This window comes from Piliocolobus tephrosceles, chromosome 4 (genome assembly GCF_002776525.5).
Source record: "Piliocolobus tephrosceles isolate RC106 chromosome 4, ASM277652v3, whole genome shotgun sequence".
NCBI classification, from domain to species: domain Eukaryota; kingdom Metazoa; phylum Chordata; class Mammalia; order Primates; family Cercopithecidae; genus Piliocolobus; species Piliocolobus tephrosceles.
Window position 1 is genome coordinate 30,536,203 of NC_045437.1, and position 15,692 is coordinate 30,551,894.

Genomic DNA, 15,692 nt, shown 5'->3' on the forward strand with positions numbered 1-15,692 from the left:
TAATTCTGGATATTTACATCAATCCTGTATTTAAAGATTAATAATTATTGTGACAAATGTTACTAGAAAGCCTCAAAAATTACATAAAATCCTTTAGTACAAGTGCTGTCTTTTATATAATTTAATGCTGCCATCTGAACTGTTCAGAAGCAAACGGATTGTCTGCTCATAAAGTAGTTGTTCTAAACACCTTTGACATGTAGCTTAATGGGGTTTGAAGAATAGTATATTGCAAACAATTAGAGGTTTCCTTTGTGAGATATTAACTGCTTCAACAGTTAGAAAATCAACTTCACTATAACCCTCGTCTACCATAAAAATCAGTCAACTTGCACATTTTTTTCTGCTAAAGGTGGTCTTAAAATGTGACTTATTTTATTGACATATGTACATATTATATATTCATGTATTATTCTACTACCACATATGCTAATAAATTATACCTGTACATATAATCTGTGGGTCTCTATGTCTGCATACACACCTGCACACCCTTTTACCAATAATATTTCTGCTTCTTGTGTGTTTCAGTTTCACTGCCTTAGACATGTTATGTAACCTCTGCTGTCTCTTTATCAACCTGTTTTCTCTGTCTTAATAGGGAAAATATTCACCACTTGTTGAAGGATGAATTAAATAAAGTAGTCTACAAAAGTACTTTGTAAGCAGTAAAGGACTACACAGACACACGGAGCTAATATTTCCAATTAAATGTATAACAAATTCATAATCTGAAGAATGGACTATGAATCCAAAGCAGCTTTCTTCCCCATTCTTTCTGCATATGTGTTTAAAGAGCTCTATGAAAAGAAAATGTTCAGCCTCTTTTCACAAATTGGTAGTAATTCTTCATTCAGGGAAGGTCTTTTCCAGAAAGAAACTCAAGTCTTTCCATCATCCATGTGCAGAACATCTGTGCTAAAACCATTCCATGCACACTTCTTTGAAGCACTGGCTGCCTAGAGGAATACTTTGATTTGGGCTTTATTTAAATGCCTGAACTTCTATTGGAGAAACAAAAGGTTTTCTAGTAAGAGCTCAGCTGGGAACAGGACCAACCTCCAGCCAGTTTAACCACTCAGAGGCCAAGCAGCCTGGCATTTCTTAGAGCTCTGTGCAATGAAAATCTCCCTGAGAACTTGCAGCACAGGCGAACAGCTGGTTTGGGAGGCTAGTGACCCTGGGTGCAATCACTGTGGTAATTAGATTTAATTTTCCTAATCAAACAGTGGCTGACTCCATCATGCCTATGTCTCCTATGTAGAAAATCATTACTCTCATTTAATGGTACTTTGACGTGTTTCATATTTTTGTGGCTTAGTACCTTAATATTAGATATTACCTCTTTGTAACTATCAATCTAGCCATTCAAACAGCTATGTGTACCAAAGAGTTTAATTTGGAGGTTACCCTACTTAGGCAACTTTCCAGAAGGTTCTTCTAACGTTAAGCAGACCTTGAATATCATTGTACACTCCTCTTCTGCAAGTCTTTTGTATGCTTGTATCAATTCATTTAGAACGATGGCATCAGCCATAAGTCATTGGCAAGCCTGAAGGGTTTGGATTTTGAGTGTTTCTGCAAGCCCAGGGAAGTACGACATCCTGGGGTCACTCCAAAAGAGTAACAGAGATCATGGGGCTACGTGAAAGCGTGTCTTCCTGGAAGGCGAGAAGGAAAGACATGTATGAATCTATCCATGTCTGCTTGCATCTGGAGAACGCCTGTTCATGTTGTAAAGAAAAGCTATCGGTATTGTCATCTCAGGAGACCGGCTTGTTTTATGTGTGTGCATGTTATACGTGCTATCACACGAAACTGGCCAACTGATAGCGTGACGAGGTACTGTGTCCCTGGGAATTGCAATTGCTTGGTCGGTGAAAAAAAGAACATCAGACCGTTGCTGATAATAGCACAAGGTGCATTTTGATAGTGTAAAAGAGGAAACAGACGGAGTCATACAAGTTCTGAGTATATCTTAAACCCCCGCCCAAGGAGGAAAAAAAGAAAGAAAGAAAAGGAAGGGAAAGCCTGGGGCTGAAGGAGTGTTACAGGGAGCGAATTGCTCAGGACTTCAAACACTGGGAGTCATTCTGTCAAGGGGAGGGGGCGGGCGGGGGCAGGCACTGGGCCTCTTTAACAAAGTCCTCCTCTCTTTGCTCCCTCCCACTTCATTCACTTGCAAATCAGTGTGTGCCCACAAGAGCCAGCTCTGCCGAGCCCGTAACCTTCGCATCCCGAGAGCTGCAGTTTCAGCCGCGAGAGCAAGAACGGCAGAGCCGGCGACCGCGGCGGCGGCGGAGGCAGGAACAGCCTGGGCGGGTCGCAGGGTCTCCGCGGGCGCAGGAAGGCGAGCAGAGGTGGGTTCGGGCTCCGTTGGCTGTGCATACATCTCCCATTTTTTTAATTCTGTAGCGTTGATGAAAGCCAATCAGAGAGAGAGCCCTCTCCGCCCAGTGGGTGCCGCGCGCCGGAGTTGGGAGGGATGCTCTCAGCCTGCGAGCCCGGGTCGGGGCGGGCGCACGGGTCCGGCTGCGCGGGCGGCGCTGCTGCCGCTACTCAGGACTAACGCCTCTTCCCGGGGAGCCTGGGCGCCGCTCCTCCGCCTCCTGGTAAGACAGATCCGCCGTGGGGCTGGGTGGGGGCACGGGGAAGCGGGCCGCCGGGGAAGAGCCCGCTGCCTTTCTCTACGCCGGCAGAGGCTGCCAGGGGAGCTCCGGTATTTGCAAAGTTGGCTAGTCAATTACCAAAGGGCGCTGGTGCATGCAGGACCAGCTGAGCCGTTTGGGGCTTGATTTATCTCCACCTGCCCGCATCATAAGGGTCTGTGCGGTGACTGCTTGAGCTGAGTTACATTTCCTAGCTTTGGGGGTAAAGCAGAAAATCAGACAGTCTGAAAACTCTGGAATGCTCCCGGTAGGGAAAACTTAAACTTAAAGAGACGATTTGACTAGGAGAAGCAGCAAAAGAAAACTGTTAGCTTGCATGTTCCGGGCAACTCCTGCCGGCTCATCTAGGACAGAAATGCTTAGGTTGCGAGGAAAGTCCAACACTGGACTCCGAAAATGGAGCACACTGTCCAGGGAAAAGTCATGTGGAAGGCGCAGCTCGCTCGTGCTCCTCCACGGCTGGCCAGGCTCAAATCTGGGGGATAAAGCCTTCCCCGGACTGATTGGAGAGTAGTTGGAGTGAGCTTGGTTTTAGGTGCCAGATGCAGGAAAATTGGAGCCCCCAATGCGTTAATCCCAGAATTTAATAAAAAGGGACGCTGCAATGTGGACTGCAGCAGTTGCACAGCTGAGATTACTTCTGTAGTTAGATATTCTGCCATGAGTTACCGTAGATCTCGAGATGGCAGATGCTAGAGAGGTCAGTGTGGTGCTAAGAAGTGTTGTCACTGCTGCAATAAAATCCATATTTTATGGGGAGTTAAATGCAGGTCTCTGTTAGTGCAAGGGGCTGGCCACCTGAGTTAACTATGACTCAGAACATTCAAGAACCAAGAAGTTTAATCGTCTGGAATAGCCATACGTTTCTCTCTCCCACTCTCATTTTAAAAAAAATTAAATTATGATAGTCACACTATACAGTTGTATCAGACCGTCTCTCTGCGAATCTTCACTTTCACTTCGCAAAGCACACAGTGGGAAAGAAGGAAGAGGTTTTCCCTGCAAGAATGTTGCAGGAGTGGCTGTTGTGTACATATATGGCTGCTCTGGAGGGGTGCAGACCAAAATATGGGCTTTCTGAATGGTTAATTATCCAGGGGGTTGCAAACTCCTCCCTGTGTTGGAAAAGGAACCCGGGGATATGCCTAGTTAATGTACAACTCTTCCAAGAAGGACTAACAAATATGCTTATACGAATTTTGCCAAGAGTTGCTTATTTTCTTTATTTTCTTACTGAAAGCTTTATCTGAAAAGGAAAACCCTTAAGATTTTACTTTGAGAGAGACAGAGGAAAAAAGATCTCTTCCAGTTTCACTCGAGACTTGAGCATCATCCCTTGTGTAATAGTACTTGCATGGCTCTATGCTTGCTATTTTAGAGAACCGTAAAACCAGTTGTGTGAAGAAAGGGGTATACTTGAGCAGATGTCTTCATTATGTCATAACCAGGAGGGCAAAGTTTATGACAGAGGCCAGATTGTCAATGCAGAGCTCAGACACTTAAAAGAAATCCAACAATTGACTGGAAAATGCAATCATATAGGATTGTATCTCATCCCCTTTTGCTCTTTGGCGTGTTCTAATTAAAAAGGTACTGAAGGAAAATAAGAAGCAGATATTTTCCCACCTAATGTAACGGTTCATGCCATACTTTTGAAGCAGAGGAAGTAACCAATTTCTTCAGAAAAACTAAGAGGCAGCAGCCCATTTTTGAAGGAAAATGGCACCAATTCAGTTCTACTGTATTTGTGTCTACAATTATCTTTTGCTACCATTACAAGAAAGTGACAAGTTAGTATCTCCATAGGGACTTTTAGTCCCTTTACTATCTGGCTTTTACACCAATTTATTGCACTTACATTTTGTACTGCTAACTCTGCAAAGATAATATATGGAAACATAATCATTTTCTACCAACTTGCCTACTATCGAAAAATGTGTGCCCTACCTCTTCCACCCACCACTTCCATCAGCTTTGCAAGGAAAAACTTACTGAGGCACTCTTCCTTTTTAAGAAAAAAATGTATCTTGCAAAATACTGTTTGAGACACTTGAAAACAGCTAAACATTTTCTAGAAAGCACAGCTACAGTCACAGGGTATTATATGATACTGTATTATTATAGCAATACATTGCAACAAGTTCTGAAAATTGGGACTAATTGAGTGAATGTCCCACATAGGGATTTCTTTAAAAGGAACAAAATGTGACAAATATTCTGAGTGAAACTACAATCTTCCTAACAAATTGAAATGTGTGGTCCCCTCTTCTGGCCCTGTAGTTGCTTTGCAGTCATGAATGCCAATACACTAAGGCTGAACCCTTTGAACTATTCAAACTTTTTTTAGTTGGAAGGGACCTCTAGTGGGTCACTCCGTGCATTTCTCCCTGGAGTTCAGTTGCAGAATGGATTTTGTTATCTAAGATGAGAGTATAACAACTTTTTCTCTGTAAACAAGTTAGTATTCTCTAAGCACTATCTTAATATTTGTGACAGGTCAAATCATTATTGCTATTATTTCTGTATTTCCTCTAATTTAGGGGACTTACAAATATTTTTATGGTTTTCTGAATATCTAGACTTTTGGTAACTGCTGGATGGTTCCAAATGAAAGCAATGGCCAATTAATAAAGAATTTACCATCATCAATATAAGATTTTCTTATTTCTGACCTTTCCAAGACTCTATTTCCTTACTTCTAATTTACCCAATAATAATAACATTACATTTAGAACTCCAAAAGTTCTACGTGAAGAGATCCCCCCCACCCACCCAACAACAAAAGAAATATTTGCAGGGAAAAAAGTACAATGACTGTTTCAGAAATCCGTGAACATTCACAAGTTATGCTGAACTAAAGCCATCTAATTCAAAGAATTCCTTATTCAAATAAATGTGTTGAATATCCAAAAGATGTTTAGATACCTGTGTCACCCTTTCTCCAGGTTTTTTCTGTTTCATTTCTTTCCTTGATGTATCACAATACATTTTAGGTAACCTACTCCTTAAAATACTCTGCCTGGAACTTGGAGTAAGATAACTTCTGTAGGGTGAATCAGCCTCTTCTGCTGACAGCCTGCAGGTTTCAACTTCCAATTTAAAAATCTGTTCTAAAGTTTGAAATGTGTTCCAAATGAGATAACATCCGGCAAAATCCAGTTGCCTTGTGCTTCTTGCTTAGTCACGGCTGCTTATTCTTTGGTGTCCATCAGAATTAGGGTCTCGCTTATAAAAATAACAAGCAGTGACTCAGTCTGAATTGTATTCTTAATAGTGTTTCAACCTAGTAGTGTCTACTGAGCACGCTTTATTTACTTCACAAAAAAGTGAAAACGTAGATAACCAAACCTTCTCTGGTTTAAATATTTTTCTGAATAATGATTCTAAATTCAGAGACTCAAGAACATTATGGTAACAGGAGAATTGCAGAAAGAAGAAGGCATACACACACACGCAAACATAGCACCCAGTTGTGACAGTGTTCCAAGAATATTAGAAAAGAAATACAGAAATGCAGCCTTTAGGCTGATTTTCTTTTCTTCTTCTTTTTTTTTTTTTTTTTTTTTTTTTCATGTTGTTTTCTCCATTGGGATTTTTATTTTGTTTTGAAGACAGATGAGTGCTTGAAGCACTTTCCTGAAACTAAATAATAGTAATATTTTTGTTCAAGTTTGCCTCTTACAAAGATTAACTGGTCTACTTTTTTTTAAGTTTCTATTCATACAGAAGCCTCTCTTTTTCAAAGCAATCTTATGAGGAACTTCAGGTTCTCTCTAATTAACTATTGAACCAAATGTATATAGTGTTTGTGATGCTATCACCCACGGAGTAGGACGATAAGGGAAGAGGGGAGAATATAAATAACCCTTCAAAAAAGCGGTGCACTTAAAATTACTACAAAATAGTTGGGTCAGAGGGAGCCATCTACAGCCAACAGTCTAGTTGTTCAAAATTGAACTATTCAAGAAATTTTCAACTCTTCCAACAAAGAAAACTTATTGAAGGCTGAATGCTCTGAGCACACATTCATAAATGTAGGGTAGACACATATGCAGAGACTATTCGAGATTAATAAGATGAAAATCTTATTTCATCTGGTTAATATCTTTACACTAATACCGTTGGGAGCTGGTTTCTTCCAGCAATCAGATCACCTTGCTGTGATTTATAAGAGGTAGAGTTTCATTAATGCCAGAGTGTTAATATTAAATTTGATTTGTCATGTAAATGGGCAGCATGGGTTGCAAGCTTTTCTTAGTATATGTGGTACTATCTTGTGAGAGAAATGACTTATGAAGAAGATGAGGCACATAAAGCCAGCATACCACAGGGTATGATTTATCTTCACATTTCAGCACTTGAAAGAACACTGTGTTTTTCTCTTTCTCTAATTTCCTAAATTGGTAGGTCTGGCCAAAACATATCCAAGAGACCTAATAAGTTATAGGAAGAGAAAACAGCAAGAAAAAATTAATTTCGAGAAGTGTCCAAGTGAGTAAAATGGAAAGAGATGAGGAGGTAAATTTTTGCAGCAGAGGGAAACACAAGAATAGAAATAGAATCAAAATTGCGATTTTTACATAGGGTGCATTTTCCTCTTTATAAATAGTGCTACTGTTAAATGCCACTTTATAAACATAATTGCATCATTAACATATTTATACACAGTACTCTTCTCTACCATAAAGTGCAAACTTGAAAATTACCTTTAAAAAAATCACCATCTAAGGGAGATAACCCTGGGTGGACGGTAAATTAACCAGAGGAATATCTTTTTTAAAGTGGTCTGAAATCACATCAGAATCAAGGAAAAGATTTTATTGGTGCGTTGAAAAATATCAGCTCTTTTCCTTCTATTATCTTTATTGTCCTGCATGCTAAATAGAAAAACTGTATATTCCTCTGATACCTACAATCCAAAGTATACAGTAATAATATAGACCCGCCGGGCATGGTGGCTCAAGCCTGTAATCCCAGCACTTTGGGAGGCCGAGACGGGCGGATCCCCACGAGGTCAGGAGATCGAAATCATCCTGGCTAACACGGTGAAACCCTGTCTCGACTAAAAAATACGAAAAACTAGCCGGGTGAGGTGGCGGGTGCCTGTAGTCCCAGCTACTCGGGAGGCTGAGGCGGGAGAATGGCGTAAATCCGGGAGGCGGAGCTTGCAGTGAGCCGTGATCGCGCCACTGCACTCCAGGCTGGGTGACAGAGCGAGACTCCGTCTCAAAAATTAATAATAATAATAATAATAATAATAATAATAATAATAATAATATAGACCAAGTATTCTACTTATCACCCATTTGGATCCTGTGTGTGATATAGCATGATGAAAGGCAGAGCTACAAGACAGCAAGCCCCCATCTCTTTACATGCTGTGTGTATATATATGCTCAGAGCATATATATCTACACACACACACACATATATATAGTGGATAGAAGGAAAAGAGTTGATAATTATGTATGTGTATATATGGTATATATATGGTGTATATATGTATATATATACACTTTACATGGTATATACACACATATGTGTGTATATATGCTCAGAGCATATATATCTATAACCACACATATAGATATATATAGTGGATAAAAGGAAAACAGTTGATAATATATATGTGTGTATACATATATACATATATCCAGCGAAGATTTAAAAAACCACTATTGTGGCTCAGAATTTTTATACATCCAAATAATAATGATAATAAATAATAAACTAACATTTACTGAGCTTTTCTAAGTCACACCCTGTTCTAAGTATTTTACATGCATTTAGCATAGCAATATTTACACAGTAAATCAAAATGACCCTGCTATACTTGTATCCTCTTTACTTAGCCCTTTTTTGGTTTGAATTTCCAGGGAATCTCCATTTAAGCCAAGCACTTAATGAATGTGCTGTTAACAAACAATTGTGATGTCTTGGAAGTAAAAGTGTGACTCTCTCTCAGAACTGCAGAGCAGCAGAGGGCATGGGAATGATTTTATTATTTTCACCAGAGCTTGGCAGATGTGAAAGCTGAGGAAGATGTTTTTTAAGTTATTAATTTTTGAAAAATAATCTGCAAGTGTGTGTCAGACTTTATAATTGTAGTAGAAAGCATTGTGTGGGCCATTTTTCTGAACATAATGATGGTACCTTTTATAAGAGAATAAACATCTTCTCCTGCCTTCAGAGGGATCTTTATGAGGGAGGGAGTATTTCAGGAAGGTAGCTAAAATGACACCTGTTCATTGCATTGAGATGGGAGAGACACCTCAACCTCACAGCACCCACTAAGGGCCTCAGTCCATTCTCAGCTCGTTGACATTACCATGGATGTAGCGTTTGGGACTCTGGGTAGAGCTAAGTAAGATAGTGTTTGTGTCCTTCCTTATCTGATAAGTAAAAGTATTTTATTTTATGATCACAATTATTTCATTACTTCATTACTCTCACAATTTGGTATTTGTTCTGAACGATTTACCAAGTAAAATTTCAAACACACACACACACACACACACACACACACCACTACCATGCCACCAGAAGACAATCCCCACAAAAACAAGGAAAGAAAGAGGGAGGGAGGAAAGGAGGGAAGAAGAAACCCTCTTAATACAGTCACTTTTTATATGGTTGACATTGATGAGCCATTTTCATTATATTCTATTCTTTCTATTGCCACCATTCAAAAAGTCATGTAGTTAATCTAGCCTTCAAGGAAAGTTTGATCATTAGAAATATAATCAGAGAATGTGAGACACAGGAAGGTGCTTAAAGATGACTTTATCTAATACTCTTCATTTAACTGTGAGATAATTGATGACCAGAGAGATGAATGACTCATCCATGGATATATTTGATTTATTTTGTTCTGTTATCTCTATCTTTCTCTGCTGTGGCTTGATTTCTAGTTGTTGAATGTTATTGCTTTTTATCATCACCATTTAATTCTGGCATTAAAAAGTAAAAAGGAAATTTAAATCCAGAATATTATTATTTAGAAGTATTCTGTGAAGGGACAAATGTGGAAACTTGTGGTGAAGATAAGGATGTAGGCTTCTTTAGGAATTTCATGTATTCCTACATTTTGTAAATTTTCTATTGCAAAGAAGAATTAACAATTTCCCTCAAAATATTGACCATTGCTAGGGAGACATATGATAAGGTTTGGGGTTTTGTTTTATTTGTAATGGCTTGATGGCAGTTTTGAGTAAGCCTTATCTAAATCAGTGATTCCCCGGGAGACCAAGTTGTATCCATCTTTGAAACAAAAAATTATTAGTGGTTAGATATGAAAAATGATGACAACCTGTTGTGTTTCTCATAAATCTCAATTTGTTTGATTTAAAGAACTCAGACAGTGACCTTCCCACTGCTTTGAAGTTAAAATGTCAATTCTTTCATGGAAATATGGGGAAAGATTATGCTGGCTTTTTCCTTGGCAAAATTTAAATTTGGCAAGTAACTCAATGTCAATCCTCTCCCTTTTAAAAAGTAAAACTGTTAATGTTCCATGAAATCCGAAAATCTGGGGACCACTGGTTTATACAATGACTGACATCATGTTGAAAAATGATTGACCTGGTTCTCTTCCTTCTTATCTGGATGAATGGATGGATGAACAAAAAGTAAAAGGGAATTATAATTATATTTAAAACACCAAAAAGACAAACTAAACAAAAACCATTTAATCAAAAGGTATCCTTGGGTCTCTTAATTAAAACTTACAGAGATTAATACTAACGTTTGGAATACTAATATGATCTTTGACCATATTAACAGATCCTCAAAAAAAAATATGCTTTGCCAAGCTCATGGCCGGAATGTGTCATTAATAATGAATTTTCCCACTTGATTACACAGTGGATAATTCAGTGGGAAATGAAAAGTTTTGAATTTATGTCTAACTCCATAAGCCGGAACAAACACAGCCCACCTTAACTATGTAGATTATAAAATCGGTGTCTTTTTTTCTAAAAGTGAACTTTGTATACTTTTAGACAAAAATTTACTAACATGTTGGTCTGTATTTTGAGGTATGCATTCAAAAAGCAATTGCCTTCTAGTGTATAGTATAGATTTCAGTCATTAAAATGAGCTTATCATATTTTTTACTACAAAGCTTAAATCTCCTTTTGCAGAATTAAAAAAGAAAGTGTTTCATTAATCTACTGTCATCCATTTTAAAATATTTGCAGGCCAGGCATGGTGACTCACGCCTCTAATCTCAGCACTTTGGTAGGCTGAGGCGGGCGGATCAACTGAGGTTAGGGGTTTGGGACCAGCCTGATCAACATGGTGAAACCCCGTTTGTACTAAAAATACAAAAAAATTAGCCAGATGTGGTGGTGGGCACCTATAATCCCAGCTACCCAGGAGGCTGAGACAGGAGAATTGCTTGAACCCAGGAGGCAGAGGTTGCAGTGAGCCCAGATCACGCCATTGTACTCCAGCCTGGGTGATAAGAGCAAAACTTCGCCTCAAAAATATATATATACACACATACACACACCTATATATATGCAACTGTATGTATATATATACACACATATTTATACATATATACGTATATGTGTATATATGTATATATAACATATATGTAACTATATGTATACACACACACATATATATGCAAAATGTATATATATTTGCAACTGCTCAGTTTCATACTCAACAAAATATCCTCAGGTCCCCTTAGCAACAGGTTCTAATTTAACACCAATCAAAATGGCGTGTGGTCAGTCTAATTACCAATGCAAACTGATGAAATCTGCCATGACTGTTATATTACTGCTGACTCTTCATTTGAACCAAAGTCAGTGACTTTTCTCCCAGCAATTATTCTCATATTAAGCTACTTGTTTAAAAGTATCTAGTAGAGATATTGTCAGTGTTTCATAAAGGATTAATTCTATTAGTGTGGCCTTGTGATAAATATCAGTGCCACATTTTCACTCTCTGATTCACCTGCCTTTTTATAAAGAGAGAGAGACGTTTCAGGCAGGTCTTAATTAAGACAACAGAATGAAGTGGAGTCACTTACAAGTTAATGTACCCGGAGGAGGTGGTCCCAAACCTCCAGATACAAAAAGTGCCTGCTCAGCAGTAACTTTTGCATTCATAGCAAATGCGATTACCTGGAAGAAAATTGCATTTAAGATAAGAGTGCAGGAATGTCTAATGCAAGTGCTATATTTAGATATTTTGTCTTATACTTTTTCTTCTTCCTCAAGTTCACTTTTAATTCTGTTATCACATTCCAAAATATCTTTCCAAAGAGCACTGTGGTTTGTTTTTCTTAGAAAACTTTTTCTTTTTGAATTTAAATGGGCATGTACTTTGTGTTCCAAAAAGCAATGAAATTAAATTGAAGAGATGATCTTAGTACATTAGTGGACAGAGCAAGGTGCTTAGTGATTATCCGAATAACCACTTTTTCCCCAAATGTAATGCGAAGGAGGACGGGTACTTTATTTAAAATATGAAGTTGGAAGCAACATAAGAGTAAAGTGCTCTCAAGCAACTGAATTTAATTTGATATAATAAAAGATTTCTATGAGGTGGGCAAAGAAAGGAGAAATTATTGAAACCCTAGGCTGGATTAATTGGGCACTATAGAATAAAAAGTTTGCTTAGCAACCTTTGAGGTTCTGAACATTAACTGAGCATATGCTTGCTTCCCAATTTCTCACTAAACCAAAATGGATTTTTAAATGGCTTTTTTCTCTTTTTTCTTTGTACGATAATCTTTTTATCACGGCTGGTTAGAGAAACCAACCACAGAAGACGAGAGCCAAACCTGTCCCATTTTGGATTTTAAAATATGCACTAATGTCTATAATCTTATAAAAGACTTTAAAGCAAGAAGTGAAATTTGGACTGCAAGTTAAACTCCACAATCCAAAAAAGCAGCTACAAGACTCTGACTACTAAGGAGATGCTGAGTTTGTCAAGTACTTTCCAATTTAGGTTTTCCCTGATTGACAAGTGTTCCTAAGAATGATATTCAGCCAAGACTTTTGGAAAATCCATTATTTAATTCCCTGCACAGCAAAAGCCCACCTGATACAAACATAAGATGCTTTATGGAATAAATAAATCCAGGTTGGGGGAGAAATGAGAAAATGGTTTTAAAATATCACTTTTCCATCTCAAGATGAGAGTTTTAAGATGAGGGCATCCCTTGTAACTGTAAGCACATAGGGAAGGCTCAATAAATGCTTACTAGGTGAAATTCTTCTCATGCAAGCTACAAAAGCACCTCTTAAGTATTTTTACAACTGATTTCCTGTTCAAGCTTATTCATGCCAGTGAAAATACAACTTTTCTATCTCATGCTAACAACTTAATTTTTTATAATTCTGACCACTTTCAAACGAGCCTATTTCGAAGGAAGCCCTATCAGTGGTGTCCCGAGAGCCAGGAAGACTAAGCAAGTTGATAGGGCAACCCAGCTTTCAACAACGGGGCCACCAGCCCTCACCTTCCTCCAGGCAGGCATTTTATTAAAGTTGGTATTCAACATTGTTGCCTGGAGCCTGATTAATAATTTATGCCTTCCTAAGCAGATTAGCAGAATTCTGTCATTTTGATTTTTTAATTCTTAGTTTGTGTTTGGAAACAGAATGTACCCCCTGAGTTTACACTTTTAACATATTTTATTTTTTAGAATTCAGACCTAAACTAAACATTGTCCTTGCCAAGAATTATTTTCTCTTACAGTTTTAGTATCCATGTGTGTTACCATGTATTTTCTATAATAAATAAAACAATTGCTTATTTTCTAAGTGAATGACTTTTTTTTTGCCTCTCATTCAAATAATCCTATATGTTCTTATTAAAGTATTTTGAATTTTGTTACTTAAGGATTAAAAATAAGAAAGATGACTGGGAAAATGGAGTAGAATAATAACACCTAACACTTAGCACTTACAATATTTCAGGCATCATTTTAAATATCTTACATGAATTTAATGTTCACAACAAGACTTTCAAGTAAATACTGTCAATCTTCTCAATTTTAAAGATAAAACTAGGGAACAGAACAGTTACATAACTTGCCCAAGGTCACACAGTTGGTTCTTTTTGGAGCTAAAATTAAATCATGGCACCTTTGAGAACCCACATTGTTTTAACTATTGCATTCTTGGCCTTTTGTGCTCTATATACATGTACTGAGATCATAGACAGAATAGATAGATGACAGGTAGATGATAGATAGATAGATAGATAGATAGATAGATAGATAGATAGATAGATGATAGATAGAATAGATGGAAAATATATAGATAGAAGACAGGAAAGATAGATTCAAATGTATAAATCTCAAATACAAAAAAAGTCAAAGGTATATGGATTTTATATATACATACATATTATATGTAACACGTACACATTTCTCAGGGATTAAAAATACAGTTAGAAAGAAAACTCATTTTCTTTTTCATCCTTCAGTGAGTGTATAAGTATATTCTTTAACAAGTGAGATCAATTAATTATAGCCCAAAGCAACAGATTTCAGCCTCATAGAGGCCTTTTAGCTTTAGACCTGTCCGCTTTAATTTGAGTCAGTCTTATAATCACTTACTCTTGGTCCCAAGGAAAACCTCGCAAGGGTGTTTGAAAGGTTCAGATTCATCATTAATTACTTTATTCATTCTATAATGTTTATTGAGGGCCCCTGTGCTCAGTTCTAGAGAGAAAGCACGTAACAAGACAAATATACATTGACTAGCAATTTAGGGAAAATAGATTATTTCCTCATACTCTATCCAAGACCAGTAATGCTAGCTTTGTATATAATGAATAGGATATTCAGAATTGATTGTTTTCTATTCTCCCATACTTATATCTTACATTAATACAGAAATTAGCTGTGAGTTTCATGATTTGTAAGGTTTCTATTCATCTTCAGGTTTGACTTTGAACCTCCTACTCAGCTTAGAAAGAAATACCATACCTCCCTTCACTACCAAAAATTTAACATGCTTTTATATTTTTGATGGTATGCCTCAGAATATTTTCATGGCGGTTCCTTCACTAATCCCTACAATTTCCCCAGTGAATTTGCCACAAAGCACAAAGCCGTGCATACACTGGTCAGTCGAAATACAGTTCATCAAGAAATCAGTCTACACAAGAAGACTAGTTAAAATTTTGGATTGAGGTGATGGGATTTCAATTCAACTCAGCCATTTAATGAATACTTTTGGGCAAAGCATTGTGTCGAGCACCACAGATAATGCCATGCTTCGATGTTAGATGAGGTGCAGTCTGTGGTCGAGATTAAACATGGCCATTAAAAGCTACTATTTTCCAAAGTTAATGCTTTCAGAATCCATGTCTTTTAGTCATGAAATCTATTGGGCTCTACCATTGCTAACTTTGGAGTTGAGTGTGTTGACACTCACACTCCGTGCTAATATCCAGCTGACCAGTGCTCCCACTCATCTTTACCTGGCCAAATCTTATTGGATCTTCAGGGCAAAGACCAAGAATCTGCTTCTCCAAGAAGCATTCTCTGACCCCCACCTACCTGTCTCGCTCTTAGCTTACATTCCTCATGGTGTGAGTGTGTCAGAGCCTTTACTTAGTCTAAGTGTAACTGTAAAAACATCTTTTCAAAGGTATCTGCATGACTGTCTAGGTCTCACCTATCAGACTGTAAGCATCTGGAGAACAAGACCACTGAGTCTTCCTTTGACCAACAAGGCCTAGCCTTGTTTTTGACAAATGGCAAGAACACATTAGATGTTTGTTAAGAGAACAAAAGGAGATAACTCTTTATGAAACTCTGTACTACATTTGTATACTTCTCTACATTTTTCATGTTGGAAGTTAGTGTTCTTTTCTAGTAATTTGATTTCATTTGGGTGCATTGAAGCAACACACTTAAGAAGCAAGAAGATTGGGGTCAGCCTTCTAGACTGTTCAAAGGGGTACACCCAACAGAAGGGAAATATTCTCAAGATGACCTTGGTGCCTGTTGGGGTGATCAAGCCCAACACCAGGCCATTGGGGCTA

The 15,692-nt window shown here is 37.9% G+C and overlaps 1 protein-coding gene across 1 annotated transcript in view; it reads left to right on the top strand.

Annotated features, from left to right (window-relative positions):
• The first annotated feature begins 2,134 nt into the window (after positions 1–2,134).
• CDH6 (cadherin 6) overlaps positions 2,135–15,692 on the top strand; it is a 136,882-nt gene continuing 123,324 nt past the window's right edge. The window contains exon 1 of the mRNA XM_023216590.2: positions 2,135–2,360. The gene's annotated coding sequence lies outside the window, so the exon portion shown is untranslated. The remainder of the gene's footprint in view (positions 2,361–15,692) is intronic.